Raw genomic sequence first — 27,224 nt, 5'->3', positions numbered from 1 at the left:
ATCCCTGATGAACATAGATACTAAAATCCTCAACAAAATTCTAGCAAATCAGATCCAGCATTACATTAGAAAGATCATATTCCATGACCAAGTGAGATTTATTCCAGGGATGCAAGGCTGGTACAATATCCACAAATCATTAAACGTTACACATCACATAAACAAACTGAGACAAAAATCACATAATCATATCAGTTGATACAGAAAAAGCATTCGACAAAATCCAACACCCTTTCTTGATAAAAACTCCCAACTAAGTGGGAATAGAGGGACCATACCTCAACATAATAAAAGCCTTATATGACAAATCTACAGCCAACATCATACTCAATGGGCAAAAACTAAAACCATTTCCCCTAAGAACAGGAACAAGACAGGGATGCCCACTTTCACCACTTCTGTTCAACATAGTAGTGGAAGTGCTAGCCATAGCGATCAGACAAGAAGAAATAAAAGCTATCCAAATTGGAAAAGCAGAAATAAAACTGTCATTATTCGCAGATGACATGATATTGTACATAGATAATCCTAAAGACTCCATCAAAAAACTACTAGATATAATTAATGAATTTGGAATGTAGCAGGATACAAAATTAACACCCAGAAGTCTATGGCTTTTTTATACACCAATAATGAATTCATAGAAAGAGAAACTGAAAAAACAACCCATTTGCCATTGCAACAACAACAAAAAATTAAGATACCTAGGAATAAACTTAACTAAGGAGGTAAAAAACCTGTACTCAGAAAACTACAGGATGTTGAAAAAAGAGATAGAGGACGACATAAACAAATGGAAGAATATACTGTGTCCATGGATTGGTGGAATCAACATCATTAAAATGTCCATACTGCCCAAAGCAATCTATAGATTAAATGCAATCCCCATTAAAATGCCAACAGCATATTTCACAGACCTAGAAAAAAATCTCCAAAAATTCATATGGAATAAAAAAAGACCCTGAATAGCCACAGCAATCCTGAGAAAGAAGAACAAAGTCGGAGGGATCACAATATTAGATATCAAGCTATATTACAAAGCCACAGTTCTCAAAATTGCCTGGTACTGGCACAAGAACAGACATATAGATCAATGGAACAGAACAGAGCACCTGGAAATCAACCCAAACCATTGTGCTCTATTAATATTTGACAAAGGAGGCAAGAGCATACAATGGAGTCAAGACAGTCTCTTTAATAAATGGTGTTGGGAAAATTGGACAGATGCACGCAAAAAAATGAAACTAGACCACCAACTTACACCATACACAAAAATAAACTCAAAATGGATAAAGGACTTAAACGTAAGATGGGAAACCACAAAAATCTTAGAAGAATCCATAGGCAGCAAAATATCAGACATATGTAGCTTCAATATTTTTACCAACATGGCTCATAGGACAATGGAAACTAAGGAGAAAATAAACAAATGGGACTACATCAAAATTAAAAGCTTTTGCACAGCAAAAGAGATCATCAACAAAAGAATAAGAGAGCCCACTGCATGGGAGAACATATTTGCCAATGTTACATCCGATAAGGGTTTAATCTTAAAAATGTATAGGGAACTCATACAACTTAACAAAAGGAAGATGAACAATGCAATCAAAAAATGGGCAAAGGACCTAAATAGACACTTTTCTAAAGTGGACATCCAGAAGGCCGAGAGACATATGAAAACATGCTCAAAGTCACTAATCATCCGAGAGATGCAAATCAAAACCACAATGAAGTATCATCTCACACCTGTCAGAGTGGCTATCATCAACAAATCAACAAATGACAAGTGCTGGCGAGGATGCGGAGAAAAAGGAACCCTCGTGCACTGCTGGTGGGAATGCAGACTGGTGCAGCCACTATGGAGAACAGTATCGAGTTTCCTCAAAAAATTAAATATGGATCTGCCATTTGACCCAGTGATCCCACTTCTAGGAATATATCCTAAGAAACTCAAAGCACCAGTCAGGGATAATGTATGCACCCCTATGTTTATAGCAGCACAATTTACAATAGCTAAAATTTGGAAATAGCCTAAATGCCCATCAGCAGGTGAGTGGGTTGAAAAACTGTGGTACATTGCACAATGGAATACTATGCTGCTGTAAAAAAGAAATCTTACCATTCACAACATAACAGACCTGGAGAGCATTATGCTAAGTGAAATAAGCCAGTCGGAGAAAGATAAATATCACATGGTCTCACTCATGTGGAACATAATGAACAACATAAACTTATGAGGAAAAAAATAGATCCAGAGACACAGAAGCATTGAACAGACCATCAGACCTCAGAGGGAAGGCAGGGGGGGCGGGGGGGGGGAGGGGGAAGAGGTAAGAGAACAACCAAAGGACTTGTATCCATGCATATGAGTATGACCAATGGACAAAGACAATAGGGGAGGGGTGAGGGCATGTGCTGGGGGATGAGAGCGGCAGGGGGGAGGTCAATGGGGGGAAAAGGAGACATAATACTTCAAACAATAAAGAATTTAAATTAAAAATAAAATAAAATAGCCCTAGCTGGTCTGGCTCAGTGGATAGAGTGTTGGCCTGTGGACTGAAGGGTCCTAGGTTTGATTCCGGTCCAGGGCACATGCGTGGGTTGTGGGCTTGATCCCCAGTTGGGGGGCGTGCAGGAGGCAGCTGATCAATGATTTTCTGTCATTATTGATGTTTCTATCTATCTCTCCCTCTCCCTTCCTCTCTGAAATTGATTTTAAAAAATAAAATGAAGAATAGGGAAAAGATAGGCGACTCTACAGCACTCTCAAGCCAAGATAGATCGAGTGCACGTACAATTTGTGTTAGTTTTATTATTTGGGAATATTTAAGTCTACTTTAGAAAACAAGAAAAAAACTTAGTGGATGAAACTCTTAAGATGAGTTAAGTACAGATAGTGAGAAAGGAAGTAACTTGTGCTAAATATAGCTAGTAAGTTCTAACCTGTAGAATATGGTATGTGCTATAAAGGATGGGAGAAGGATACTATATAGCTACGTAGAATTAGAAAGATGGAAAGACAAAGTCATAAGGTATGGGACAGAGTATCTATGCAGGGGTCCTCAAACTACGGCCCGCGGGCCACATGCGGTCCGCTGAGGACATTTATCCAGCCCACCGGGTGCCGCTGCCTGTCCTGCTTAGCAGCCGACTCATCCTGGGCAAAGGACCTAATTCCCTCAGTGCGCATAGGAATTTTTTCATAGTTTTTTTTTTTTTAAAACTATAGTCCGGCCCTCCAACGGTCTGAGGGACAGTGAACTGGCCCCCTGTTTAAAAAGTTTGAGGACCCCTGATTATAGGATGATACCTATTTGATGTCTAAATTGGCCACCCATTGATGACTCCATAAAATTATCGCATTCAATCCCAGGTGTGCTCAGCCCCTGACATGCAAATAAAATGCCCATGTTTAGGAGTTTCATTGATAAGCTACAGCTGTGCCCAAAGCGTATATGTCTTTCTGTTAAGCTAAGTGTATATTTTGGTCCAAACACCTTCTGTTTATTGGGCTTCCTTGCTGAAATCTCAGCTCTGGTCCTTGTAACCACACCACTGATGATTCCGGAATGCTGTTGCAGCAGAGAAAGGGCGACAACACGTATGAGCATAACGTAACTCAGTATTCAGTCATATGGCCTTTCTACCTCTCTTGCAGCCTATGCTGGGGGGGGTTGACCTACCCCTCTTTCCCCTTGATTCTTGCTGTGTTCTAAATTGATTTAATAAACCATGTGATTCAAGCATCTTATTTTGGTCTGTGAGACTTTGGCGCCACGGCCTCTGGTACAGCTTTCCAGGTGGTGCACTTGGAAATTATCAATGCCTCTAGGTAATTTATCACACCACAGGGCTAAAATAAATAAGAACATAGAAGACCTAAATAACAAAATCAATACGTTTTCACAGTATAATTTAAACTTTATATGGTGGTAATACAGAAAATATATTCTTCTCAAGTGCACAGGAACAGCTGCAAAATTGACAACTTATTGGGTCGTGAGGAAAGCATCAATATGTTCCATAAAACAAAACGATGTAAACAACACTCTTCCCTCACAATGCAATAAAACTAGAAATTAGTAAAATAGAAAATAAAAACTTTATCAAACAGCTCTTGGAAGAAAATGGAAAGACCCAAATTATGTGCTTTTCCCGAAATAATAGTAGCAAAAATACTGTATGTCAGAATTCATGGGATGCCTTTGAAGAGTAACCAAAGAAAACGTATTGCCTAATAGTATATCAATATTAATGAAATAATGAAAGTAAGTAAATCAAGTTCCCAACTTCAAAGAACACAAAGTAAACAAACAAACAAAAAGCAAAGAGAGGCAGTGCCCTTGGCATCCTGCATCTGTCTCTTGCTTCAACAGTGTTTGGACGGAACAGACCCAGGGACACCCCTTCTTCCAGCCTCCGGCCTCTCTCCAGCGTCTCATCCAGTCACCACCTTCAGAACCACCTCTGAGACCAGCCCACACACCGTTTGTCTTTTCTACCTTAACTCCTTATTGCCTAACAACCATCAGCTCCCAAATTGGTCAGAATTATCCCACCGAGGTGGAGGCTGTCCGGCCAACCTGCATCTGCGGGCCTCCCACACCTACCTCTCTGAGCTTCTATTTCCCCCGCATCGATGTGGCTCTCCAGGGCATGGGCGCTTCTCCCGCGAGTTGGCGGAGAAGGAGCGAGGGCGCTGAGCGTCTCTTAAAGCTGCAAAGCTAGCGCAGTGGCCGCATTCTCCTCCAGGACCAGGACGTGCTGAAGCCTCCCCAAGGCCAGGGCGGCTTCCAAGGATGCATGGAAGCCGCCCTGGCCTTGGAGAGGAACCTGAGCCAGGCCCTTGTGGAGCTGCCGGCCCTGGTTCCACCGCAGAGACCCTCAGCTGCGTGACTTCCTGGGAACCACTTCCGGGTGAGCAGGAGAAACATCAAGAAGATGGGCGACACCTGACTCACCCCGGCAGGCTGCCGAGCCCCAGCTGGTGGGCGAGTATCTCTTCAAAGGGCTCACCCTCAAGCACAACCAGGAGCCTTTGGAGCCCAGAGGCCTTTGAGGGGGCATGCAGGATGCGGCCCAACAATGATCCTCTCCGAGGACTAGCCATTCTTTTAACCACCCTGAAGCCCTCTCCCATGCATTGGACCAAATGAAACAATAAAGCTTTTTGCAGGGAAAATAAAAAAGCAAAGAGAAAGAAGTGATGAAGATGTAGCAGTATACATACAATGGAATCTTAGCCATGAGAAAGAAGGAAATATATCATTAGACAACCTGGATGGGCCTTGAGGAGATTATTCTAAGTGAAATAGACAAAGACAAACATCATAGGACCTCACTTATATGTGGAGTCTATAAAAGCTGAACTCCTAGAAATAAAGATAGAATGGTGGTTTCCAGGGGCTGGGGTTAGAGGAAATGGGGAAATGGGGATCAAAGGTACAAACTTCTAGTTATAATTTCTGGGAACCTACCACACAGCCTGGTGACGATAGTTAACTTTATTGCATACTGGAGAGTTGCTAAGAAAGTAGATCTCACATATTCTCAGGACAAAGAGAAATGGTAACTATGGTTAACTAATCTTACTATGATAGTCAATTTGCAATATATATGTGTATTAAACCATCTCGTTTTACACCTTAAATTTGTACAAAATTATATGTCGATTCTATCACAAAAAAAGTTGCGTTGTCTCTCTAGAGGTCTTGCACATATTTGGTAGATGTATTCTGAGAACCAGGATGTTTGCAAACCGTATATTTGTAAAAGGTGTATCCAGAAATCTCAAAACTCAATAAATAATAATAATAAAAAAAACAATTAAAAAGTGGGCAAAAGATTTCCACAGACATTTCACCACATTAGATATATGTGTGGCACAGGAAGGACATTAGTCGTTAGGGAAATGCACGTTGAAATTTCAAGGATGAAACACTGTACACACCAAGTTGCCGGTGAGGACCAGCAACCGCTCCTGCTGGAGGGGCATCATGGAGCAGCCACCCTGGAAACCAGTTTTGCCGTCTCTTATACAGTTAAGTGTGCACTCAGCACAGGAGCCAGTCATTCCACTCCCAGGGAGGGGCTGGAGATAAAGGATCGCTTAAGGTCACACAAAAGCCATTAAACAAGTGTTATAACAGTTTTATTCATAATTGCCAAGAAACTGAAAAAACAAGCCAACTGTCCTTCAACATGCAAAGAGGTAAACTGTGATTCATCCAAAGAATGGAATGCTACTCAGCAATACAAAGGAATGAATTCACTACACACGCAACATCGATGCATCTCAAATGCATTATACTAAGGGAAGGAAACCAGGCTCAAAGGGCTACACACTCCATGTGTCCTTTCATAGGCATCCCAGAAAAGGCAGAAGTGTGAGCACAGAAAAGCAAACCAGTGGTTGCCAGGGGCTTGGGTTGGGGTGGCTGACTGTAATGGGACAGAAAGAGGGGCTTTGGGAAGCTGGAACTGTTCTATATTTTGACATAAATGGTGATGATTACGACTAGAAGCATTTGTCCAAACTCATAGAATTGTTAACTAAAAGGGGGGTGTTTTTTACCAGAAAAATTAAAAATCAACTTAAGTAAAAGGCATTATAAAATAATGACAAGATAAGCCATAGAGTGGGAGAAGATATTAGCCTTCATATAACCAACCAAGGAAAAATATCTACAATACATACAAGTTTTTACCAAGCAACCACTAAATAGTAAACCAGACAAAAACTTGCATAAACACTCCCCAGAGGGGAGATACAAAGATCATTACATGTGAATTAGTGCAGGCAGGCCTCTTCAGTGAGGAAATGCAAATTCAAAACCAGGTGGGCTATGTACACCCCCTCCTGACTGACAAAATCAAACATCTGACACTATGGACTGTTGGCAAGAACAGGGACGACTGGGGGGTAGGGGGATGATGAGGATCATTGATGGGCTGCATCCTGCATGCCCCCTACTGGTGATTAAGCCCATACCCTGGGCATGTGCCCTGACAGGAAATCGAACAATGACCTCCTGGTTCATAGGTCAATGCTCAACCACCGAGTCACACCAGCCGGGCAAGACTTCACTCCTTATTATGGTGGAATAATATTCCATCACGTGCAAAAAGCACATTCTGTTTATCCATTCTTCATTTGATAGACATTTGGCTGTTTCCACCTTTTGCTTATTGTAAATAACTAGAGGCCCAGCGCATGATATTCGTGCGTGGATACAGTCCCTCGGCCTGGACTGTGATCAGGGCCATCTTCCCTGGCTGCCAGCAGCCGGCCCCGTGTCCCCTGCCACCCACCCCTAGTTCCCCGTTCGCCATTGGGCAATTGCAGCCTGCCGGCCAGGGGGAGGCACAAGAGGTCACCATTCCCACCTGCTCACTGTTCCCACACACAGAGGGTGACCTGCAGCAGGGGCCTTGGCCTGGCGCCTCCCACGTCCCCTGCCACCCGCCCCTGGTTCCCTGTTCACCATCAGGCAATGGGAGCCTGCTAGCAGGGGGAAGGAACCAAGAGGTGGTCAGTGTGCCTCATAGTAACTGGTCAAGCAGTTGTTCTGGTCGTTCTGCCTTTAGGGTCAATTTGCATATTACCCTTTTATTATATAGGACTAGTGACCTGGTGCATGAAATTCGTGCACATTAAAAGGGGATTAATTAGAGGAAATAATTTAATATTGCTATTTGCCCTTTCTCTATAATAGAAGTGTCAGAGATGAAAGAAAATTAGTAAAATGTATATGAAAACCTTCCGCCTGTCAGAGTCTGGGGCACACCACGGGACCCAGAGTCAAGTCCCCACCCACCCACACCCCAAAAACACGTGAGACCCAGACCCAGCCGCCCCCCCCCCCACCCCCATTGGGCTAGATCCAGACCTCGCCAGTCCTACCCTTGTCAAGCCCTGCCAGGCAGGGGGCATAGCCTCAGGTCCCCTGGCCCGGCGCCAGGACGAGGGGTGTGGCCAGAGGTCCCCTAGCCCAGACTGGGGCGGGGGCATGCCTTGAGGTCCTCCATCAAGCCCTGCCAGGTGGGGGACATGGCCTGAGATCCCCTGTCAAGCCCCGCTGGGTGGGGGGCATGGCCTGAGGTCCCCTGTCAAGCCCTGCTGGGTGGGGGGCATGGCCTCAGGTTTCCTGGCCTGGCACTGGGGCAGGGGGTGCGGCCTGAGGTCCCCCAGCCTGACGCCAGGGCGGGGGGGTGCAGCCTGAGGCCCTCTGTCAAGCCACACGGGGGCAGGGGAGGGCATAGGCTCAGGTCCCTGATGATTGCTCATTAAGGCTCCTTATGGGAACTTGGCCTTAGCTGTGGGTGCAACCATCTTTGTGATGGAGTGATGGTCAATTAGCATATTCTCTCTTTATTAGATAGTATATTGCTATAAATAATCATGAACAAGTATTTCTTTGATACCTATTTTCCATTTTGGGGGGAAACTCCTTAATACTGATATCATGAACCCATGCCAGCTGTTTTAACAGCCATTTTATTAGGAGCTGGTGTTACATGCTTGAGGATCGTGGGAGAGAGCTAGGATTTGGCTCCAACCCCAGCTCTGCCTCTTCTATCCTGCTCTCTGCACAATGGAAATATGAAAAGGTTCCTGTGTAAAGTGTCTGCACCCTTTACTGGATCTCTTGTTTTGGGATTATGATTTGAAAGATGGTGACTTAATAAAAATATTGCCTGACTTGGCAGTTAACTATTGAAGTACCTTGGGCAAAATGCCCTAACCAGAATCAGAAGGGAAACCTCAGGCTCACACCCTCCTCTCATGGCAGCTGGGAGCTGAGGAAGCTCTGAGGAAGCGGTGGGGCCTGTGTATGTGAGGGCCAGTGTGGCCCCGGCACCACCAGGACCGGGTGATGGTCTTTCTGCCCAGAGGCCAAGCTCCAGTTTCCAGAGGACCCCAGGCTTCCTGTTATTGCACGTCCTGGACAGCAGAGGGCGCCACGAGAACACAGATATTAGCAGTGCCCACCTGCGCATGCTCCCAGTCAAAGCCTGTTTGGATGGCAAAGGGGTCTCAGGAAATAACAACTAGGAAACCCACTGCCTCTGTTTGAGGTGCGCCGCACAGGTAACGGCATAGCTGCGAAAGCGACGACACATCTGGGACTCGCTTGCAAGAAGTCAGGCTGACTTGATATAAATTGTTCATTCACTCAAGTCCTCTCAAGTGAGCCTCCCCCATCCTCCTCCTCCTCCCGCCCTCCTCCCTGTCCTCCTTTCTTCCTTCCTCGCTCAGTGTTGATGAGTTGCTGTTCTGATCTATCTGCTTTTCTACGTTAGCATACACATAGGGTCCTTCTGGAGCGTGCCTTAAAACACCGTGAGCTCATTTCCTATTATCCACACAACCAAGTTGCTGCCTGGTTTGCACTCAGATGAGGAATTTCAGGTGGTGGAGACGTTCCCAGCAGGAGGCAGGGGAAGCTTCGGGGTCTCTCCTCACAGGTTCTCCGGATTAGGGAGCTCACTTGCACAATACTCCTTCTTCCCTCAAGCCTAGTGCGGGGAGCGGGGAGAGGGGGGCGGGCCTTCAGGGAGACCATGTGAAGAATTTGATGTGTCTCGGGAACAGGGACCCAGTGTATTGGGGTCTATTTGTTTCTTTTTGATTCAATTTTATTATTTTTCTAATTATTTCATTGTAAGTACTAGAGCAACATTATTCCATTTTTATTGAGATGGAATCCACAAACTATAAAATTCACCCTTAATTTTAAAGTGTGCAATTCAGTGGTTTTTAGTATATTCACAAAGTTATGCAAAAATCACCCCTATCTAATTCCAGAACATTTCCTCACCCCCCAAAGAAACCCCACTTCCTTTCCCCCCGCAGCCTCTGGTAGGCATGAGTCTACTTTTTGTCTCCATGGATGTGCCTACTCTGGATATGTCATATAAATGTACAATACCTACCCTTCTGTTTCTGGCTTATTTCATGTTTTTGAGGTTCATCTATGTTGTAGCATGTATTAATGCTTCATTCCTTTTGGTGGCTGAATAATATTCCACTGTCTGGATATACCTCTTCTGTTGGTCCATTTATCAGTTGGTAGATATTTGGGTGGTTTCTACTTTTTGGTTATTGTTAGTAGTGCCATTGTGAACATTTTGGTACAAGTATTTGTTTGAGTCCCTGTTTTCTGTTCTTTGGTGTATATACTTTATTTATTTATGTTAATCCTCACTGGAGGATATATTTTCCATTAATTTTTAGAGAGTGGAAAGGGGGAGAGAGAAGGAGAGAAACATCAATGTGAGAGAGACACATCGATGGGTTGCCTCCCACATGGGCTCCAACCAGGGCCAGGGACCAAACCTGCAACCCACGTGTCCTTCCTTGACCAGGAATCAAACCTGCAACCCTTTGGTATGTGGGCCGATCACTGAGAAACACTGGCCAGAGCTGGGGTATATACTTTAGAGTAGGGTTGCTGGGCCACATGGTAATTCTAAGTTCAACTTTTTGAGGAACTGCCAAACCCAGCAGTTTGTTTCAAATTGTCCCCCACTGCCTTCTAGCAACTCTGAACTATTTGCATTTATATAACAGGCACGGTGAGAGCCTCAGAAACTTGCCTGAGGCCAAACAGCTCATAAAGGACCAGCCAGCACAAGACTGGGTCTGCCTTGGGCACAAGCCTGTGCTCACCCTACCCCACTCCCGTCCCCCAGCCATTGGGAGCTTCTTCTTCCAGGCGTGGACTGGGCCACCGGCTGCTCTGATCGCTGGGCTCCAGGCATAGGCAGCAGGGGTTAGTACTTTTCCTCTTTGGTGGACACAATTAAGCCCCCAACAGAGAGCAAGGAGAAAGGGGAGTCAGTGGTGGCTGGGCAGGAGGATGGGGGTGCTGGCCAATGAGATGGGAATGCACAGTGGAGCGGGGTGGGGGGACATGATGAATTCCATTTTGGACATGTTGGGTCTGAGTGGTTGGCCCATGGCGCATCTGGGAGAGGAAGTCCTGAGGGCAGTTAGATGCCGACTCCTGTGCATCCACACAGCTGGTAACTGAAACAGTGTGAGGGGGTGAGATGACCCAGAGAGTAAGGACAGCAATGAGGGGGCACCGGCAGTGCAGACATTTAGGATGGGCAGAGAAAGAGGGTCACACGAGAGACGGGGGCAAGGGCGAGGGTGGCAGGAGGAAACCAGGGGGCTGTGGGTCCTGCAAGTCAAAGCAGGGAGTTTTCAAACACGACTGAGAGAGAGCCAAATACAGCAGCAGAAACGTTCCCTGGGGGAGGGCTCAGAGATGCATGGACTTGTGTGAGGGTCCACTGTACTTCCTGCCTGAACAATTTCAGTGAGGCGGCAGAAGCCAGAGTGCTGGGCGTGAGAACGGGAATGAGGGTGAGGGGCTGCAGACTGTGCTATTACAGAGAGAAAACTGAGGCAGGAAGAACGCAAGAAGTTCCGGAAGGAAAGAACACATTCAGTAAAAGTATCCTGGAGGGAATTGGAAAGAACAGGGAAAAACGAGTTGGTCTCCTGCCACCAGGGGGCGACCTGCACCAGCCCATCTAAGAAACTTGCAAAGAAGGTAGGTGGAGAAATGTCATCAAATAAAGTTAAGTTTTTCTAGGTAGCTTTCCTATAGCAACAGAAGCCCATATACAATAAATAAATCTGTGGGATTGAGTTAACTGCTCAAGTGCATTCCATAGAGGATTTATTGCAGAAAAACGGCTCAAATCCCATCTTTAAGATATTCCGTGATCTCAAGATTAGGGCCTGTAAGATAGATTGGTGGTGAGTTTGGGAAAAGGAGAGAAACGTAGGTGAATCCAGGAACAGACTTTTAGGGGACAGTCCTGCAGACAGAATACTTTTGTCCCTTCTCTGGCAAAATATGACGGTCTGGGTGCATTTTTTCATTCCTAACCAGATGGTGAACTAACATTGTCACATAAGTCACTCTCACTAGCATAAGTTTCATGAACATACATCATAGGAGGAAGAAGGAAGTTTATAGATCCCAGAATCAAAACCATAAGAAACACTTCAGGGGTCAGGGGGGGGTTGGGCCCACAATGGGGAAAAGACAGATACTGGCTGGTTTGGGGAGACCTTTTTGCTCTGGTCCTTTCTCTCTCCCACTTGGGCATGTTACTCACCTCTCAGTAGCCGCTTCAGGAGAGAAAAACAGCCGGGCCAGCTGTTACCATATAACAACTGGAATGAAACTAATCGTTTAAAGATGGCCAGACTGTCCAGCCTGTGACCCTGAATGAACTTTTGGAGCAGAAATCCCCAACTTTATTTCCCATGGCTGACTTGGAACTATACAGGGCTATTATGTGAGAGAGAAAGAAACTTCTACTGTGTTAAGTCATTTATTACATGTTTGCGTCTATTTGTTACACAGCCAAGCCTACTGTAACTAATACATTAACCAAAATTAAGAATCCATAGACAGGGTTAACATGGGTAACAGATTGAAAAAAAAAGATGTTTGTAGCATCTAAAACTGATAAGGGATTAACAGCTATTTCAGATCAGAAATTCCTGTAAAGTAAGCAACACTGTCCCCGCCCCCATCCAACTAGAAATCCACTTGAGAAGTGGGCAAAGGGTAAAAATGCATCGAGGTAGAAATCAAAATGGCTAAATGTGAACATAAAGAGCTTCTCAATATCACTGGTAACCAGAGAAATTAAAATGATAACATGAATATAAGACACCTCTTATCGCAGTCAGATTGGGTAAACTCAGAAATGAAGACGAGGCAAAGTGTTGGGGAGAACGGAGGAAATGGAATTGCCATGTATGCGCTGCTGGTGGGATAGACCCTGGTGCAGCCCTTCAGGGGAGCAGCCTGGTGGGACTGAATGGAATTGAGAGTGTAGATTCTGTAACCAGAGATCCTGTTGTAACTCTGACACGGGACTGTAAAGGGCATCGCTGGTGGCAGCCGGGAGCTGGAGTGGACCCACTTTCCTGCCAGGGGGTCAGATCTGTGCACAGAAGCACGAAACTGAATGAACATGTTATTGAGTGAAACATAGCAAGAAGCAGCTTGAGATACACAGCACCACACCGCTTACATCAACTGGAGATGACCACACACACACACACTCGGCCAAGGATATACTAATGGGCGCCTCTGGTGTGGGGACAGGTGAAGAGGGGCCATGCATGCGCATCAGAACAACCCAGTGCTATCAGCTGAACGTTTTTAGCTCAACTTCTTGCACCCAAGTTCCAAAGGGGGAAAGATGCCCTCTCAGGGGAAGTATTATCTGCAGGCCTGACCCTTCACCCAATGCTGCTGAGTGAGTAGAGCCCATTCCATTGTTCTGACTTAGTGATTCAGTAGAGACTCGACCATCAAAGCTTAATTAACTCCTATTTAATTGAAGCCATCACTGCGGTCATGGTGCCTGCACACAGGACAATGCTGCGTGCCTCCAGAGCTTCATTACAAGGCCCCCTTTCCGACTCAGCAATTAGCAGCCCGAGTCAGGGTTGTCAGGCTGTGGGGGGTTTATGGCCTGAATCAGGGACCTCGACCTCCAGAAGGACATCCCCCTGCGGGGGAGGATGTTTATAGAGGAGGGATCCCACAGAGCAGGCAGAACGTGGGGCCGGGCCGGGACCAGGACTCATTCTGTGGGGAAGGCGACATGCACCGGAGACCAGCAAGCCTCATCGCAGGCTGTGCCTTTCCTGGCGGGTAATTGTAACTCCACAGGAAGTGGTTCCCCTTCTCCTCTATAAGCCATTTGGTGAACTTTGCCTTCAGACCAACCAATACTGGTTTCAAAGGGAGAACAATTCCAGTTCGGGAATCAGCCTAGGGGGAGGCAAGGAGGTCTTACAGCTCAAGGATAGCTGGTCTGGTACGAATATAACACAGGGAGATACTTGGAGGTGAGCTTGTCAAATAGGTTCGGCCACATTAGGTGGGATCTTGGATTATTTTCTAACAGTGAAGGGCCAAGTTACCTTTGAGAGAAGGTCAACATTAGTCAGTACAGTTGATCCTTGAACAACACAAGTTTGAACTGCGCAGGTCCACTTATATGCTGATTTTTTTTCAATACCTTCACTGTTTTTTAATACCTTCATGGCAGGGAGTACACAGATGCAGAGGGCCACCTGTATGTATTGATCTATGCCATTATATAGGGTGCCCCCCTAAAATGTATACACAGACTTTGAATAATTATAAAGGCAGTGTTTATTAAAATACATTCATTTTCTAAACTGAGTTATCCGCTGTTAAAGTGTGTATACATTTTGGGGGGATACCCTGTATACAGGGGACTTCAGCATCTAGGAATTTTGGTATCTTCAGGGGTGGGGAAAGGTTGGAGGAGAGGTGTCCTAGAACCAATCCCCTGTGAATACTGAGGGACAACTAAGTTTTGGGGGAGTCATAAATTATACATGAATTTTAAACTGTGCAGAGGGTCAGTGCCTCTGACCCTGTGTGGTTCAAGGGTCAACTGTAAATGTTTTGGGAGGGCAACTGACCATTCCCATCCTGACCTCACTCAGTTATCAGAGACTGCAGAGAGGGGCATGACAGACTCTGTGTCCCCAATGGCTGCTGCAATGTTTCCATCTCATTCGCTCTTTTTACTTTGACATTCCTCCCACCAAGAGTTGGGAGTCTATGTTTTATCCCCCTGAATATGGGTACACTCATGACTATGGCAGAAGGTGAGGTCATAAAAGTGATACCGTTTCTGCCTGGCTCACTTGGGATGCTTGTTGCTCGCAGCCAGTCACCATGTTGTGAGGAAGCCCAAGCCAACACAGGGAGAGGCCACATATGGTTCTGCCTGGTAGACCAGCTGAGGTGCCAGCCGACAGCCAACATTGCATGCTAGAACCCTAACAAACCTGCAGATGGTTCCTGTCCTCACCACTGGATCACCTCCAGTCCTACGCTGATGACACCACAAGCAGAGACAAGCTAGTCCCACTGTGTGCTGCCTAAATTCCTGACCCACAAAGTCTGGGAACCTATCAACATGGTTCTTGTTTAATGCTTCTGGAAGGAGTTTTAGGGGGTAAAATAGGCAGGTTTAGGGAGTTTTAGAAATAAAGAGGGTCCATGGGGGAGCCCATAGGTGGGGGCTTGGAGCTGCCAAAAGGCACAGCATACATTCACAGAAAACAAAAGGTGCCACTGAGTAAGGGGAGAGGGAGACACCATTCACAGAAGACAGGGAAAAGCCACAGGGTATGGGGAGAAAGAGGAAACAAACTTTCACAGAGGACAGAGAAATGCCGACAAACGGGAGAAAGAGGAAAACAGGAGACAGAGAATTCTACTACTGAAGAAGGAGGAAAAGAGGGGGCACCACGTGGGTTTTGAGCTTTGAAGCTAATATTCCACCACTTGGAAGGCAGCATCAAGAAACAAAGAACTGCAGCCTTTCTAAGCCTTAGAAAAAAGGGGCTCAGTGGGTTACCCCCTTTGGGACCCCCTCCCCACATGGGAGTCTGTACTTGTTTCCAATAAATTTCCACCCTTTTCATCTACCACCTTTTGTCCGTGGCTTCATTCTTTGAATCCATCTGGTCAAGGACCTGGGAAAGAAACTACCCTTGCATCCTGCTCAGGAAAAAGCACCCGACTCACTTCTAAATTTGGAAGAGGGTATAGGGGGGATAGATGGTGATGGGAGGGGGGATGAATGTGCAATGTCTGGAATAGGCAGACCCATAATGACAGAAAGCAGGTCCTGGTGACAGGGGAGAAATTGGAGTGACAGCTCAGTGGGTGTGGGTTCCTTTTGGAGGGTGACATGCCCTGGAACCAGGGCATGCTGATGGCTGCACACCCATATGCATGTCTAAATGTCCTCATGGCAAATTGTATGTTATGCATATTTTACCACAACTTAAAAAGAAAAGAAACAAAGAGCAGAAGGTGCTGGCGAAGCCTCCTACTTCTAATGGCTGTCTGCTCTCTCTGCTACCTTTGGGCTGGCCTCGGGGCTGGGTGAACCTGAGGAAGAGCAGAGGTGGGGGGTCAGAACACCTTCTCCCAGGGGGTGCCCCTGTCAGCGGCTTCTTTGGCAGCCCAGCTCCTCCTCCCAGGGAGTGACAGGACACAGAGACAGTCCCTACAGTGCCCACTGCTCTCAGGCTTCAGAGCACATGCTTTTCCTTTTGGGGGCTCAGCAGAGCTGACAGAGAGGAGGCAGGAAGCTGGGACCTCACACAGCCACCAGGCAGGGAGGAGGCTGCAAGGCAGACAGAGCCATAGGACCAGGAGGTGGCTGAGGGGCCTCTGGAGGGTTTGCAGGTCCCTGGACGCTGCTCAACTCTGCTTTATTGCCCAATAGGAGGACAAGGGGGGTTCTGGGCCCTCAATCCGTCTTCTTTTCACATCTCAGATATGGGGCGATAACTCAGTCCCTCCAACATGACCACCTCCTTCTGATTCCAAACGTGCATCTCAGGTGGGTGTGGAGCCTTTTGGGGGGGAGGGGTGAGAGGAGAGAAGCGGAGGAAGCAACGCGGTCCAGGAGCACCCTGACTCGGGAGGTGCAGTCTCTTCCCCGGCTTCGGCTTCGCTAAACAACAACGCCAGCAGGTTGTTGCTTCTCCTCTAAGTCACACCGGGACCCAGAGGCCACACCTTGGGAAGGACTCCCAGCTCAGGCACCCCACTGACGTCATAGGCTTCCTCTGAAATTTCTCTCCAGGGACACTGGCTAGAGCAAGGGGCTACCTCCCGAGCCAAGAGGTGGTGTGGGCGCTCCCCCGCCTCCCGCGTGTGCCTGCATGACCCTCCAGCCCAGGCAGACCCCCAGGTCCATGGCACCCACGGCCCTCTCTTTTCCTCTCCTCCCTCCATTGAGTCCTGGGTCTGCTCCTGTCAGCCACACAAGCCCCTCTATGTACACTCCTGCCCTCTCTGTCTTCATCTCTCCTTGGCACTCATAATTCCCAAACCGTTCCTGCAAGCTTCCTGCTTCAACAGATGCATTTTCTTTTTCATGGCTGTCTCCTCCAGGCTTCCTTTCATCTAGCCTCCTCTCCCTTCCCTGTGCTTAGAAGATGGTCAGCCACGGGGACTAACTTCTGGGCCCATGTTCCTGGTTTGATGAGAACGTTCCTTGTTCCTTTACTCGCTCATCTAGTCCCTGCAATGTGCGGGCACCCCACCAGGCTCTGGGGCCACAGGACCAAGACAAATTAGACAGCCCCTCCCCCCTCAGGGCTTAAGGTTTAGACTCTAACAAATAAAGTTATTAGTAAAATGATAACAATTGTTGATGTCTTCACATGCCTGGCATTGTGCCAAGCACTTTATATTTATTAACGTAATCACCAGACAGCCCTCTGAGCTTTGGTACTATTTTTAGTTCCCATTTTATAGATGAGTAAACTGAGGCCCAGAGCGCTGCAGTGACTTGCCCAAGTTCACCAGTTGGTGGAGCTGCAGTCAGCTCCATGATCTTAACTACTATGTTAGACCGGCCTCCAAAAGGGACATTTAACTCTCCCCAGGGGGCACCGAACCAGCCAGAACATCACAGTCTCAGCCTCTCAGACCTCATTTCCTTAGACAATATATGGGGACATCTGCCAACACTCCTTCAAGGATGCCTCCACCAATGGTCCCTCTGGAGTTCACCAACTTGTTCCCAAGAGGCTTTCTAACGTCCTCCCCGGGATTTCTGAGACAAAGCCCAATTACTACTTTACACACACCACCACACAGCATTCCCCCCGCCCCGCCCCCATAGTCTTTTTCCCAGAATTCTTTTATGACAAGACAAATTTGGGAGATACCGGGCATATCATTTCTGAGGATTATGTGGGGGATATAAAATCTGACTGCCAGCTGCTGGGGACGCCACCGAACTTTCTGTGTCATGACGGTCTCCTTGGGTCTACATTTGGCTTCTGTGATGAGAGCAAAGACCCACACTCTTGGGAACTGAGGAAGAAAACCTGTTTTATTTGACTGGGCCTGGACAGCTCTGGGCTACGTCTGGGTTGGAAACCTCCAGTTTTGTGTCCTTTCCATATCTCCCCGGAGATCTGAAACACGGGCAACTCCCGCTGAGAGAAGGTCTGTGCTGCAGGCGACCGTCTCCAACTCCCAGGGACTTCTCGCGTCCAAGTGCTTTGAAACTAAACTGTTCACCTCACAATTGCATTTGCTTTTTATTAACCATCTTTTCACCTTTCAAAGCCGAAAACTAGGAAGTGAGGGAACACCAACTAAAAACATAGTCATTCTGGGTAGACTTAGAGTTGTTTTGGGCAACATGACTTGCTGTGTCGCTCCAAAGCACTCAGAATGCTCAGGTTAAACTTTTTCAACTCTAAAATGAGAGATTTAGATGACATCTAAAGTTATTACTCATTTGTAAAAAAGATAGCAGAATTCTTTTTATGATAAAACAAATCTGGGAGATACTGGGCATTTATCATTTCTGAGGATTATGTGGGTGGGGGTATAAAATCTGCTGCCCTGTCCCCCCCTCCACCCCTCCTGAAGGGTGGTGGTAGAATCCCATGATGTGGTCATTCCATGATGTGGTATTTTGGGGAGCTTTCCGGTGAAGTTGATCTAGGCTGTTGCTTCTCAAACTTTAAGGTGCATTTGAGCCTCTGGAGATGGTATTAAAAATGCAGGTTTGGACTCTGGGATTCTGCGTTTCTAACGAACTCCCTAGGGATGCTGATGCTGCTGGTTCCCAGACCTGCTGTGAGTGGCAAGAATACAGAGAAAGTGCTTGTGCTAGAAAATTAAAAGTATTGCCCTGTATTGTGAAAATGGCACTGTGTGCGCTGAGCTTGGGATTGGCCACATGTTATGGAAAGCAATTACTCTGATTGAGTTATACTCAAGGGACACACTCTGCGAGCAGCCACAGTAAAAGTCCGAAGTCCTAGTGGGCAACAAAGAAGGCTTATCGACTGATGCCTGTTGGTTCAGGTGTGTGCACAGCTGACCAAACCGAATCCTGCTTAGGAACTGGGTGTACAGGTAGACATTTCAGGACTAAGGAGGGGGGGTGGAGAAGGGGGCTGCTTCATGAGGCAGGGCAGACAACCCATGGGTGGCAAGTCCTCAACAGCACACTCAGACTCCCCCTTAATGATATCTCCAGTCGAGCTTTTATGCAAGTCTGTAACTCCCACCCCACCCTGAACTGAGACTGTCTTTTGATGTTTTGCCTTCAACATCAAATTATGGAATCATTGATCCTGCACTACCGTCCTCTCTCTCAAACCATCCATCACTCAGGCATTTGTCGGAAATAGATGATGGGCTGGCTGGATGCAGGACCCGCTGAGGTTATTGGAAAAGTACTCTTATTGATTGAAAAAAATTCCATTTGTGTTTTTTAGTTGCATCTAACCCAAATGTTGCCAAGATGGACTCTGGCTTCTTTTGACAAATAAGTAACCATTGATTTGATGAATTAAAAAATATTTATTGAGTACCTACTATGGGCTAGGCACTTTGCCAGGTGTTAGAAACACACAGGGGACAAGACGGACATGGCCCCAGAAGTTGGTCATCCAATCCGAGAGGCAGGCAACAAATGAACACACGCACATACAAGTACAGGATTATAATTATGCTCAGTGCTGTGTAGAGAAGGACAGGGGCAGGGTGGTGCTCACGGAGTGGGGAGGAAGGCTTGGTTAGTGAGGGCACCAGGATAAAGCCACATGAAGCTGGGCCTATGGGCCAGGGTGGGGTGGGCCAGGGGAGTCTGATCCCAGCCATTATAACTTCAGCCACTGTGATGAACTGAATCATGTCTCCCCAAATTCATGGATTGAATCCCTAACCCCAAATGTGACCATGTTTAGAGTTAGGGTTAAAGAGGTAATTAAGGTTAAATGAGGTCCTAAGGCGAGACCCTGGTCCAATGGGACTGGTGTCCTTGAAGGTTCACATCTTAGGAAACAGTTTAGAAACAGTGTTTTTTGTTTTGTTTTGTTTTGTTTTGTTTTGTTCTCTGCCGTTCTGTTTTGTCTTAAGGAAATGACTTCATGGTGTGGTGGAGAGGGAACTACAAAGCCCAGCAATCCCAGGTTCCTCAGAAGCAAAACTTGGGCCAGGGGACACCGAACAAGTCACCTAAACTCTGGAGTTCCTTTCCCACGACATGAATGTAAAGCCTATTGGGTGTTGTAGTTTGCAAGATTAATTTCCTTATCAAATTCCTGTAGGAGCCCCTGCCTTCCAGGCACCCACCCTCATACTGTTGTTTGGGTGGTCCCGGCCTAACCTTCACAGCCAGCTGGTGGGAGGGTGGGGGAGGGCGCATTGAGTCTCCGAGTTATGAGCATCAATATTGGATTGTTTAGGTGTGGTACTATAGGAAATACATGTCCCGGTCTTTACCTCCCTCCACTCTCACACACCCTCCTGGCCAGACCTCCTAAGACCGTAGTAATTTCCTAAGTGATAAGAGCAATGGGAACATCTTTTGTTACAATGTTTGGTTTTTGTCCCTGCTCCGGAAACAGCCCTGGAGAGATAAAGGTGGAAGGAACATCTTTTGTTATTCATAACAAGCCTCTTCAACCACACCTGGGTTTATCTTCCTGAGGAGACTTCTGGAAAGCCCCTAGGGATGGGGGAGCTGATGGCCAGGGGATGACTACTTGATTAGGGGGTTGGAACTTTCAGTCCCAATCTGCACCCCTGGGAAGGGAGAAGGACTAGAGATGAACTTAAATTGCCACTGGCCAATGATTTCATCAATCATGCCTATCTGCTAAAGCCTCCATAAAAACCCTAAATGCAAGTGTTAGGAGAGCATCTGGATTGTTGAACAAGAACTCACCCGCTAAGAAGGTGGCACAATTCAACATCTCAGGGACAGCTCCTGTACTTGGGACCCTTCTCACCTCACCCTAAGTAGCTCTTCACCTGGCTATTTGTTTGTGTCTTTTAAAATATCCTTGGTGATAAATTGGGAATAGCAAGTAAACTATTTTCCTGGGTTCAGTGAACTGCTCTATCAAATTATCCAACCTGAGGAGGGGGTCATGGGAACCCCTAATTTATTCCTGGTAGATCACAAGTGCAGGCGTCTGGGACTTGAGATTGGTGTCTGAAGTAGGGGCAGTCCTGTGGGACTAAGCCCTTCACCTGCGGGTCTGTGCTAACTCAGAATTGCATTACATTGTAGGACACCCAGTTGATGTCCTTCTGCCCAGAGTGATTGACAGGGGAGTCCTGTGCCCTCAAGAATGCAGTGACACCAGTCTCCTGGGCGAGGTCAGAGAAGGCTGCATGGCTGGGGTACATCCTTGCCCCTCCCTTTTCTGTGGAAAATGAGGGATTCATGTCAGGACCATTTATAAAATTGGGAAACCTGAATCCCCTGCACACAACTCCAGATACCAAGGAAATAAAGGAGAGAGAGAGAGAGAGAGAGAGAGAGAGAGAGAGAGAGAGAGAGAGAGAGAACAAGAGAAGGGACCTGCACTCCCACTGAAGGGGACCGAGGTTTGCCACCCCCAAGTGTGCCTTTTGGGAAATTGGTTTTAAGGACATTATTAAGAAACAAAAGGATCAGAAAGAACCTCCCTCCCCTTTACCTGCCCAGAGGAATTCAGAGAGAAAAACCCCAGCATATCTACCTTATATATAAGAGACGTGTGGCAGAAGGGAGACATCTAGCAGAGCCTGCCTGTTGGCCTCCTCTGTGTCCTGTAGTTTCTGGGTGGCCCAACAAGAATTTGCTTACACGTGTTTGCTCTTTCTCATCTTCTAGCAAACTGCCTGCTTTCCCTTGGAAATCCCAGACCCCCCACCTCCCTCTCCTTTGTCCAGCATGCTATATAAGCCTCCACTGCCCTCGCATCTCATACTCTTACGGCACCCCCATAAGTATGCATGCATTAAACTTGGTTCTTTTCTCCTGTTAATCTGTCTCATGTTAATTTGATACTTAGCCTAGGCAGAAGAATTTAGGAAGGTGGGAGGAAAATTATTTTTTGCTCCTCCACACCACCATTTGGTGGGGGTGTGGGGGGGTATGGGAAGGAGTTTGTGTTGGGTAGAAGGGATATCATTGTGGAAGGTTTTGTTGGTAATCACCCTCTCAGCATACCCAACACCCCAAAGTGCCAGCTGTTGGAGAGAGAAACACAGGAGTGGAGGCTGTGAGGTGGCTCCTGTGTGGCAGGCAGAGGCAGAGATAAAGATATAGAAAGAAAGTAAAGGGGGGAGGGTTAAGGAGGGGGGCAAGAAGGGGAGGGGAGGGGGGAAAGCGAGTGACATACAATTGGTGGAGCCTGTGCAGGGGATGAGGAGGGATGGGGAGGGCAGTTCTTTAAGGCTTTTGGATAGAATTTGTAATTGCAGACTTACAATGAACAAGACCAAAAACCAAAATGAAGCTCTTTCAATAACTTAAATTCCTGTCATTACAGGAATCTAGCAGGTAAGGAGAATCTCCAGAGCACAGTACTTGGGGAAATACCTGTTCATGTTCATCCCTCAAAGAGTGGAGACTTCTTAATAAACCATACACGTGCCTATTGGCCATATTACCAGGGGTCTCATTTTTGTTGGGTGACTCAGGGAGGGTCCCGGGCTGGCTCCCTGCAGAAGCAAATGTGTGGTCCAGGTTGGAGGATTCTTTGCCTAGCTGGCTGCATTGTTAATCCTCTAACGTTCTTCCTGTTCTCAACCCTAAATTTATGCCTTGGATTGTCCTATGCTGCCCTGACCTTGGGATTGCTTCCTTCTAGAATCCTGCCCACTTTTTGCCCCATATTCCTTAGCACTAAAATCAATGAAGCAGTCAATCCTCTTATATAATAAAAGCCTAATATGCAAATTGACCAAATGGCAGAACAACCAGTTGCTATGACATGCACTGACCACAAGGGGGCATATGCTCAACACAGGATCTGGCCCCAGCCTGCAGGCCCCAGGACAGCTAAGGCGGGTGCCAGCAGGGGCCCCCCCAATTGCCCCACCGGTCACCCCACAGATCTTCCCTGATCGCCAGCCAAGCCTAGGGACCCTATCCATGCAGGAATTTTGTGCACAGGGCTCTAGTATAGTATTAAAATGCAAGAACTTGTTTTCCTAAGAAGATGAAATTTACAGTATCCATGGGAATGATTATCATCAAATACTTAATGGCTTTACAAGAAGAAAATGTAAGCAAGTGCCTGTGCGGAAGAAGGCACAGTATTAAATGAGCTGACAAGAGGGCTCGAGCCTGGAGCACGTCCAGCAAGACCCATTAAGCAGCAGCACTAACCAGATGTCTTTACTAATCAGAAGTTTTATTTTAGTCCTCAACATTTTGGAGAGAAAAAAAAAATAACATGAAAGCAAGTTCTAATAAAAATTTATTCCAGAAAGCAATTTTCAGGCGCTATCTTGGAGTGCAAACTAGTCGCTTCCTTATTTTACTTTTGCAAATAAAAATTAGTGAGGGATGTTACTGGGATGGTGGGGAGAGCAGTCTACTCGGAGATCTGTGCCTTGCCACATGATTGTGGCCAATGTCTAATTAACCCACCTCTTCCTGCCTCAATTTCCCCATCTATAAAATGATGGGGTAGAATATGTGGTAAGGCATTTTTCAATATGACATTTTGCAATTTCAAGATGCTTAGTGCAGGTTAAAAATGATAACCCCTTGGAGAATTGTCTGATTCTGTGGTAGGCAGTTAGACAGACATGAGCAGAGCAAGGACAATGGAACAGGTACAGAAGGTCACTATGGTGGAAAGCCCTGGGTGCCTAGCAACAGACAATTGTAGGGTAGGAAGGGTCATCCCAGGTGACCTTTCCTCCCCTAGCTTACTTCTGGTCATGAGGTTTGGACCCCCTGACCTTTCCTCCCTAGAGATAACATCTAGGCCTCAGTTGCAGTTCAGCTCCAGGCCCAGAAAAGCAGCAAAACCAGACAAGTGACACCAAGGCTGACCTCAGGACCAGCTGCATTGACTAATGACTCCTGCCTGGCTGACCTCAGGACCAGCTGCATTGGATAATGACCCTCTGCTACCCGCCAATCAACCACTGGAGACCCAGACCCCGAAAGGACACACCTGGAAAGCTAATGACTATTCTATTGAGATCTTCCCCTGGAATGCCCCCCCCCCCCCCCCAAATCTCCGGCCTTAAAACCATTAGGAAGGAGGACCCAGCTGCTCTCCTCTCTCCTTCAGGAGCACGCCCAAGCCTTTCCCTTCTCCCTCCTCCTTCCCCCAGGTGTGTTACCATTGCCTTCCTCACTCCCAAGATCCAAGGGCCCTTCCTTTGCCTCCATAACTTGTTTCCTGAGCCCATTTCTTCTATAAATTACTTCTTTTACCTCTGTGATTTCCTAAATAAATGTTCTCTTGTAGTTTGAGTCTTGGCCCTGAATTCTTTCTTAGTAAGAATTTGAGTACTGCGGTTGCTAAACCCAGGTCCCCTCTGAACCCACAGGTCAGACACCTAGTGCCGTTCTCCCCACCAACACTTCTACGGACCATGAAATATACAAGATGAACCTAGTGCATCTTATTCTCTCAGAAAGTAAACAAGTGCTAAAAAGAAACAAACAAAAATCCCACACAAACAAAACCACCACAGTACTGGGGTATGTCAAAGGGACACAAGGACGAACTAAAAGAGCCCCCAAAGGCCAAAGCTGAAGGAATTTGGTGGTGGTGGTGGGGGATTGTATTGGATTATGACCCACGTATAAAAATAAATGTCTTTGAGTCCAACCTGATATAAATAAATGATTGAATAAAACGTAAATGGGGAGAAAAGTCAAATCTCCCTCACAGAAGAATTCCAAATAGTTTATGTAAATCTTAATTGCTTACTCCCCACCCCTTAGGGAATAGTGGCTTCCTTCTAGAGGACAGTATGGGAGGTGGTGGGGGCGGGAGGGGGCGGGAGGGGAGGGGAGGAGAGTAACTGGACAGCAGAGAAACCTTGACAACATTTCTTCAGCTGGGTGATCAAGATTAACACCAATAGTGACGATTCACGTTGATGTGGCTTGGTAAGAATCACACGTTATCTCTGTGGTCTTTCTAAACCCACAATGCTGGTCTAATCGAGAGAAAAGTAGAAGACAAATCCCACCTGGAGATCATTTAGATAAATACCAACCAGTATTCCTCAGGACTCTCAAGACCATCAAAATCAAGGAAATCTGAGAAACTGTCATAGCTGAGAGGAGCCTAAATGCCATGTGGTGTCCAGGATGAGCTCCAGGGACAGAACCAGGATGTTCCATTAAAAACTAAGAAAATCTGAATAAAGTATGGACTTCAGTTAATAATGATATATTGGTATTGGTTCCTTAATTGTAACAAATGTACCATCCTAAAAGAAGATGTGACTACTAGGGGAATCTGGGTGTGAGGGTATTTCCAAACTCTATACTATCTTGGCAATTTTTTGTTAAATCTACACAGTTCTAAATTAAAGTTTGTTTAAAAAAAAAAGAAAATTAACTCTTAAAAAACAAAACAAAACAAAAAAACTAGAGGTTGACTCCCGCCTGGCCCCCCATTTTCCCAAATTAACTCTTAAAAAAAAAAATAAGAATGATAGCCCTGAGGGCCAGCAAGGCCTGCAGTGATTCATATGGCCAACCGACTTGTTTATACAGGAGACAGACTGACAGGATTTCTAGTAAAGATGAAAAAATTAGGCTTGAATTAATCAGAAACTTTCTCCCTCCTGCCCCCCTCCCACCCCCGCCCCATACTGCCGGCAGTATTAGAATAAACGCTCATATATGATTCAACCCTGTCTCTGCTTAATTGGCTGAAGTAGTGACAGGCAGCCTGGACCCCTTGGTTGTCCGGTTACACCTGGGCCACACTGGATGGATTGTGCTAAAGTGGGATTTATGGGGAATGCTTGCTTTTGTTTGCCTGAGTCCCAGGCTACACTGTACAGTTTGACCGTGGGGAGGGGGCTAGAGACTGGATAGGCAAAGTCAGTTATGTGGGTGCTTCATGCCTACATGACCCTCAGTGAACACTGTGGACACCAAGTCTCGCATGAGTGCTGCTGGCGGGCAACACTTCCACACGTGTTGTCCCAGATTATTGCAGGATACTGAAGCGACATGTGACTCCTGTGGGAGAAGACAACTCCTGTCGGGGAAGCTCGTGCCTGGATCCTGCCCTGGGCCTTTCTTTTCTTTCTTTCTTTCTTTCTTTCTTTCTTTCTTTCTTTCTTTCTTTCTTTCTTTCTTTCTTTCTTTCTTTCTTTCTTTCCTTCCTTCCTTCCTTCCTTCCTTCCTTCCTTCCTTCTTCCTTCCTTCCTTCCTTCCTTCCTTCCTTCCTTCCTTCCTTCCTTCCTTCCTTTCTTCCTTTCCTCCTTCCTTCCTTTCTTTTCTGATATTAACCTGTATTCTTTCGCTGCAATAAACTATAAACAAGAGTATAACAGCTCTTCTGAATTTCCTCTTTCTGGAGAATCATCAAACCTGAGGGGGGTCCTGGGGACGCTGGACACAGCATTGTGCACGGACTGTGGTCTCTAGCCCTTTACATCTCAGCAGCTCTAGCAAGGGACTAGGCCCGTGGTCGGCAAACTGCGGCTCGCGAGCCACATGCAGCTCTTTGGCCCCTTGAGTGTGGCTCTTCCACAAAATAGCACGGCCTGGGCGAGTCTATTTTGAAGAAGTGGCGTTAGAAAAAGTTTAAGTTTAAAAAATTTGGCTCTCAAAAGAAATTTCAATCGTTGTGCTGTTGATATTTGGCTCTGTTGACTAATGAGTGTGCCGACCACTGGACTAGGCCCTGTCCGGCTGGGGGCTCCCTTAAACTGGCGATTGCTTGAGAATATAAATTACCCAATCAATTAGCCAATTAGCCATTTCCCTCCATTAGTCCCCAGTCAATACCTCAGAACTTAGGAAAGCACATATTCAATTTCCTCTTCCCTCCGGCTCCTGAAAGCCATCATGATGGGGAAGTGATTTTTGCCCAGTTTTAAGACACACAGAGAAGAATCCAATCATTCTTCCGCCTGATAAATCTCTACCCTCCCCGAGGACATGGAGGCGGCGCGCTCAGCCCGGCACCCAGCCACGGCTCTTCCCGGACCTGAGATGGCGGCTTGCTCAGGGCTTGCCGAGGTCTGATCTGGTCTGGGCAGGTGCAGGAACCCAGAGAGGATTCAACCTCTGAGAAGCACAGAAAAAAGACGCCGAGATGGAGAGCAAGGAGCCGAGTTGGGGGCCTGGCTGCAGCGGAGGCGGTTACTGGC

This window comes from Plecotus auritus, assembly GCF_963455305.1.
Source record: "Plecotus auritus genome assembly, chromosome: 7".
NCBI classification, from domain to species: domain Eukaryota; kingdom Metazoa; phylum Chordata; class Mammalia; order Chiroptera; family Vespertilionidae; genus Plecotus; species Plecotus auritus.
Note: the sequence above shows the minus strand (reverse complement) of the source record.